Source organism: Triticum dicoccoides, chromosome 5A, assembly GCF_002162155.2.
Source record: "Triticum dicoccoides isolate Atlit2015 ecotype Zavitan chromosome 5A, WEW_v2.0, whole genome shotgun sequence".
Lineage (NCBI taxonomy): Eukaryota > Viridiplantae > Streptophyta > Magnoliopsida > Poales > Poaceae > Triticum > Triticum dicoccoides.
The window spans coordinates 572,211,925-572,219,298 of NC_041388.1; the positions used below are offsets into that span (position 1 = coordinate 572,211,925).

The 7,374-nt window shown below is 45.4% G+C and overlaps 1 pseudogene; it reads right to left on the minus strand.

Annotated features, from left to right (window-relative positions):
- Window positions 1–6,659, minus strand: part of LOC119300029 — a 13,481-nt pseudogene extending 6,822 nt beyond the window's left edge.
- Window positions 6,660–7,374: the final 715 nt, after the last annotated feature.

Sequence of the window (7,374 nt, forward strand, 5' to 3'; positions counted from 1 at the left end):
TGGATGCCATCGAATATAGGAAGTAGCGGCGGTCGACGACACGTGCATGGGTTGTGGGCGGGCGGGGGAGGCTGCAGTTTGGAACAGGCCGGCGGATCGGGTGGGAAAACTTCTACGTGTACGTACAACTCGTACATCCTAGAAGGACAGCTTACAGAGGTGGGTATATGTTTATTGTCGAATGACCATACTGCCCTTATACATTAGGAGGGGTACCGAAGCGGAGCTCCAAACAAAAACGGCACGGTGGACTTGGAGTGCTCGGTGTGGCCACGCATAATAAATCCCTTTTGATCAAGAACAGTACAAGTTCGTCAACCAAGCTAATGCCTTAGGTAAAGCTTATTTGGGAGACACTATTCGAATGGCCTTCCCTCGGGAAAAATCGGAGGATCCTTTTGGTGGAAATCTCAGCTCAAACTTTTCCCACATTGCAAGGCAATGGCTAAACCCACTATTTCACAAGGTAATTATATCCTCTCATGGAAATATATCTAGGATGACCGGCTTTCTGTGAGAAATTTCCTGAACTTTACTCTTTCTTCCACAACGAAAAAAATTGTCTTCATAACATAATACACTCTGATTATTTAGCTAAACATTTGCATGCACTACTCCCAATTCAAGCATTCCAGCCGTTTGAAAGTTTGCAAAACCTGCTAGCTCTGGCTAACCAGAATGACAAATCATGATAAGTGGGTCTACAAATGGGGTACTAATTCTACCCTACATGGCTATGAGATTTTGAGAGTAACTTGCGATGCTCATATCCTCTTGAAAGTACTATGGTAATATGATAGTCAGTTGGGACACAAAATTTTCCTTTAGCCTTTGCTCTATGATGGGGTCAAGACGAATAATCTACTTGAGAAAAAAGACTTATATAGGCCAGCGTATACTTGTTTTCTATTTCAAGAATATCTTAAGGAGACTTCTCTACAATTGTATTGGGGCTATCCGTTCCTCGTGGTTGCAGGCACCCATTAACACTACAAAATTCAAGGGTGTCTCCTTTTATGTTACGTGTCTATTCACTTGCAAGATACGGCCAAAAGGAATCTCTGTGGACATTATAACCATGCACTACTAAAGAAAACCCTAGTAGTAGCGCGGGTTTAATGCCCTCTAGTAGCGCAGGCAGCCGCGCTACTAATAAGGCGCTACAGCTATTACTTAGCAGTAGCGTGTGCGACACGTGCTATTGCTAAGACACATAGCCGCAGCGCTTGTCCACTACCGCGCTGCTGCTAATCTAGCTAGTAGCAGCATGTTTACTATCCATCGCTACAAGTATTTTTTTAGTGTATTTATACGTCGTTATACAAATTTTGGTACAATACCAATTACGAGGTTTATATTATTATGTCCATAACAGTGTGTCAAATGAAGGTGGATTAGGTTCAAGTGGGGGCAATATATGGTGCATGTCAAAAGTATACTACTAATCCAAACTTGATCTAATTTGGACTAGTAATACTTTCGATGTGCACCACATGTTGCCTACACTTGAATCTAATCTGCCAGCACAAGCTATTTAATCATCATCATAGTCATTACCACCAACAGTATTTATTTAATCATCATAGTCACAGTGTAGCACCTCAGCATCTTCAAACTCATTCTAGCTAGCTAATCACCACCAACACTGGCTGCGACAGCTATCTAATCACCACCAACACTAACTAATAATAATCATCATAGTCATTACCATCAACACGAGCTATTTAATCATCATAGTCATAGTGTAGCACATCATCATCTTCAAACTCATTTGTAGCTAGCTAATCACTCCTGCTGCTCTCTCTCAGGTAAAATAACATAAAACATGTGTAGCACTCCTCCTTCATCAAGTTGAAGCATGCAGATGAACCTGTCTCCTAATCGTGGGCTGCGCTTCAGATTGCTGCCCCCTAGTACTTTTCTGTGATCGTTCACAATTTTGCTCCAGTCTGTTACTATTAAGCATTCCTCGCTATTAGAAATCATGAATGCACTAAAGTGCATTGTAGGATATCTTGGCCGTAAGCTAACAATATTCATAGTACCTTTAGTATCGATCAAATGAGGCACAACATTCATCGGGAGTCCATGTTGAAGAACATCGTATAGTAAATACTTAGCAATGAAGTTTAACTTAAAAAATAATGTATGCAAAAGATGCACTGAGGACAAATAGTAAAAATCTTAACATCTTTCCTAAATAGATGTGACCGTAGTTCAGTACGAACACTATTGGTCGCACGTTTTGAGTACTAACATTTTTAAGTGCAGGAAGAAAATTTGTCTTGACAGTATGAAAATCCTCAAGCCATGAAACATAATGACTTAGATCCTCGCAGTTTAGTTCAGCCCCGGGACAGTAGTAGGTCCTGTCTACCAAGCGCTGGACATGTTTGCTTAAACGGAAATAAGCTGACAATAGAAATTAGTTGTCAACTATTTTTGAATAAACAATATCAAAGACATAAATATGGTTGAGAAACTCACATAATGGTATAACTGGAGGCGTCTGCACATCGACCCAGATGTCGATATTACCTTCAATATCATCTTCCAAACAAATATCAAAGGTGATAACCATATTAGGCTCAAATGCATAAGTCTTGCATAGTGCTTGCCAAGTTTTGCATCCAAAATAGCTGTAGTCATCTGCGTTCTATAATTTTACGTGGAAAATACAACCATGCTCGGTCTTCAAGTAAACTCTCTTTACCTCCATAGTACGACTGAAACCTATCTTATTCAAGACAAAAACTCTTGCATGACAGGGAATACGCTAATAGAATAGTAAAAAAAATTATAAGTTGAAGCAAATGAAGCAGATGCCATGCTTAATTACGAAAAAAAACTTGTCGTTGTGACTTACTCCATCCACTTCGAAGTTCTCGTCCAGCTTGATGCTGAAGCGCCTATCATCATCTAGGAAGATTCCGTCGCACAGGCCGCGCTCGTCTTCGCAGTATTTGCAAATACCGAAATCCTTTTCGTCGCCAGACATTTCCTATGTTCATAGTTGAAACATTAATTAATAGTCGATCGAAGACAACTACCAGGATACTCAACACATAAATCCGGGGCACTCGATATTTCCTACATATTCTGGCACAAGTCATGCCAAAATTCACGGAAAAATCCGGCATGACCTTAGCTAAAATAGGACATATCAAGCGCCTGAAATTTGCCGAAACGGAAATGAATCAACACTCCGGCAAAACATAGGCCACTTGGAGGTGTAACCTGCAAACATGACCGGCCACTTGGGTAAGCACATATCCTATTTGAGCAACACAAGATATACATTTCAAAATATCTTATAGGACTCATATTGACATGAGCATTCAATAAGCAAAACCAAATCGTAAAATAAATAAGTATTCAAATTAGCATGCATTCAATAAGCAAAAGTAAATCATCTCATGCGTCCGTACATCGTCAAATATTATCAGCAATACATACCGAATAGTATCATACATATAACATTACTAATACAACTAAAACCCTATCGCACGGCGGGTATCGGCACGGGCGGTGGACACCCAAAGAGAAGGAACCATCACAGGATCATAGCTCCAGTGAGATCCCTCGAGAACCTGCCAGGTATTGGAGAACATGTGCTCCAACGCAAACAAGTAGCGATGGACGTGCACGTCATCCTCGCTGACATGGTGATGTACCACCTCCGCGGGGTCCTCAAGCCTCTGCACCGTCACTGGCCCACGCGACCGTCACCAAAGAAGGTTTGGGTCAACGATGGGCTGGCTACTCACCAAGCTGCACCCCCCGGTAGGTAGCGCCTCCCAGTACCAGCCCGGCAGAGCCCAGACCCGGACATGGCCCATCTGGTCAAGCAGGTGTCCTCCGCCGAGTCGACGATGAGGATGCGGGATAGGCATCGTCGACATCGATGCGGAAAAAATTGCTTTAACTGAAAACATAACAACAAGTTCTAACTAGTTCTATTAATTCAACTAGTTCTTACTAATTTGATGCAACTAAAATTTGAAGAACCCTAGCTAGGCAGAGGTAGGGGAGGGGAAGGAGCAGGCGTGCTCACCTCGGGTGCCTGCGGCGAGGGAGGGGCAGGCGGCGTCGAGGTCAGGGTCGGGGCTCGGGCGCGCGGCGGAGGGCGGCGTCGAGGTCGAGGGCGGCGTCGAGCTAGGGGTCGGGGGCGGCGTCGAATCCGGGGTCGGGGGCGATGTCGAGGGTGTGCGGAGAGCGACGGGAAAGCGCGCGGCAGCCGACGAGCGACGACAGCGGAGGAGTTGGATTTGGGGGAAGTGGCCGTGGGGAAAAACGACCGCGCGGTTAAGTCAGAAGTAGCAGTAGCACGTTCCAGAAAGTGCGCTACTGCTAAGCTAGCTACAACATTTTCCTCGATACGCGCTACTGCTATTCCTTTCTCTTTTTTCCCTTTTTCATTTATTTTTCTTCACATTTTTTTTCTTTTACCTTTTTCTATTTCTTTCATTTTCATTTACTTTTCTATTTGCTTTCCATTTAATTTTATTTCCTTTAGCAGTAGCACATATCATCGTAAACGCGCTGGTACAAAGCAAGTAGCGGCAGCGCGGTTCTACGTAGATCGCTACTATTATGTGTACCCTATCAGCTAAGCCGTGGGAATTTTAATAGTATCGCTTTTATCTTCAGGCGCGCTACTGCTAAATTGTATCTGTAGCGCTGTTTACAGCAGCGCGCTACTGCTACTTAGCACCAGCGTGCTTTTTTAACACACGTTACAGCTAAAGTTCTATGTATAAGGCTTTTCCTAGTAGTGATGTGTTGTTGGAATCTCTGGATCCCAAGGAATAGCAAAATCTTCAAGAATGCACCTAATTGTATCCAATTCGCATGGAACAAATTAAAGGTTGGACTTCTGTTAGTCAGGCCTGGATGGAGTCCCAACCTTGAGTTGTTCCTCTATAGCCTTTCCTTTTTCTTCTTTCTTATTTTATTCTGTTTGGTGTAATAATATGCTAGTGCCTCTTTGGCCTAGAGACGTGTATTGGTGGATGTGATTTTGGAATGACACCTCATCAAGATGTCGATTACAACACCGTGTCATGTTCCAAAGTGAAAACTCTTTTCCTGTCCTTTAATGGTCGGGTTCAACAACGATGAACTTGCGTTTGTTGTTGTGTTGGTGTTCACTGGCCTACCTCGGTAATCAGGATGAAAATCCTTGTCTATGCCATCTTCAATTGGACGTGGCGATGATTGCACGTGCATTTTTATTCCTTCTTGATGGCATTTTGTGGAAGCAGTCAACTTAGTAATAGGTGTTAATTACATATCTTATAATGGTTCGTACATTGTTGCCTTTGTTATGTACCCTACTTAATAATTAATAAAAAAAATATGTACAGTGCAATGATGTAGTGGTTGTGGGTTTCAACCTCCTTTAAAAATGTAACTATTTAATTTGTTATGTTTCAATAAAGTTACTGTCTTTCCCCTAAAAAAGATAATCTACAACTTCACATGGTTTACCACCATTAGATCCATATTTCCTTTTCCTATATATCATTTTGCATCTTCAAGTTGTGGTGCCTATAAACAAGTTGAGCACACAAACACTTATAATAAAGCAATTTTTTAATTTTTTTTAGAAAAGGAGGATGTACCCTCGGCCTCTGTATCTGGACGATGCATGCAGCCGTATTATTAATTATTCACAAAGACAATACAAGGTGATACATCAATAAGCCTGAAGCCGCCATCTTGGCAACACCGTTACTAATCCTATTCCCTTGATGAAGGCGTGACGAATGTCCGGGTCTAATACCAAACAGACATCGCAGCAAAGCCTAACATCTAAAACCGGGTGTCTCATCCAAGCCACTACCTGGATTGGGTCCCACACCGATCTGGCACACTCCCAGTGAGCACCGCACGCTGCAAGGGCCGTCACCTCCATCATCCCTCGGTCCATCCTCAGAGCAGAACTGAAGCACCGACCTTGCCAGGCCTCTCTGCCATCAATGCCACCATGACGCCAGACAGCTTCCTCCTCCTACGCGAGTCCATCTCCGCGCATCAGACGCCGAATCTCCACAGCGCCACGCCACCGAGATCCGCCACCATCGATGTATAAGATAAAGCACCGCTCCACCAAAGACGCCGTCCTCTGGTCCCTTCGAGCATGTGTGCACCTCCAAAAATGACGCCCCCAAGGGGGAATGGCACTAGAGAGCCGCCGTCCTCCGATCTACTGATCTAGGGTTTTCCCCGAAGGTAGCAGAGAGTGTCCTTGAACTTCTCCTCGGCGATGCCTTCAGGAAGGGAACGACGCGGACAGCGTCGCCATCGTCGGACTTGGCAATAGCCAATAGCAGGTTTTCACCCAGATCTGATCGAAGACCTCCATCTCTCGTGCACGGGCCGCCGCCATCCTTGCCGGGATGTGGATGATCCAGGCCGCCGCTACCAGATCTCAGCAAGGAGAAGTCCCCCCACCGAGACCCGCCGGCCAAGCGGGGGAGGCCGAGACTGCGCCCGCAGGACCAGATCCACGATGGATCCGTGACCGCGCCGCCGCCCTGAAGCCAACCCCTCGCGCAGCCGCCACAGCCTGGCCTCCCGCTCGCGCCGTCGTCTGGCCGCCGCGCCGCACGATGCGCCCTCGCCGCAACAGGCAAGACTCCGCCGTGCCTCCGCATCTCACGCTACAGCCGCACGCCGGGAGGAGAAGAAGGGCCCCGTCGCCGCCGACGCGTACCGGGCTTCGCTCGGCGGCACCTTCTGGTGGCGGCGAGGGGAGGGGATGGTGTAGGAGGCGGGCGCGGGGTGGGGGCTAGGGTTCCCCCGCCGCCGCCCGCTAGAGCGACGCGAGGGACGATGGTTGGGGAGGTACGCCTCGTGAGATAAAAGTTACTTTGAATTATGCCTAAAAAGGTAGTATTTTGCACTACTTTCAGGAGCTACTGAAACTATTGGTAAAATTCAATTCCCTGGCATTTGTGCCAAATGCTCAAGTTTCTTTATTGATCAACTATAACCGCCACATTGTCAATGCATAGGCATGTATAATTTCCAAAGAAGAAAGCAAGAGTTAAAGCATAGCATCAGAGTTTTGGTATTCCATGCTTTTGGGAAAGCAGCGCGGTTGGTGCCTTCCTTTGTTCAAAAAAAAACATCGTCCCTTCGAAGAAGCACCGTGTTTGGTAGTGGTAGTAGTATATTTTAGTTGGCACGGGCACGATTGGAAGCAAGCATCAAGCTGCCTGCTGCAGTAGGATTGTTTATATAGTTCCTTATTTCTCTACCCATTTCTTTTGTATGGGTGGCTATCGATGATTGGTCATCTGTAATATGATATGTTAAACCTCCGGATTGTTGGTTGTATGCTTGGTTTCTATTAACAGAAACCAGGGG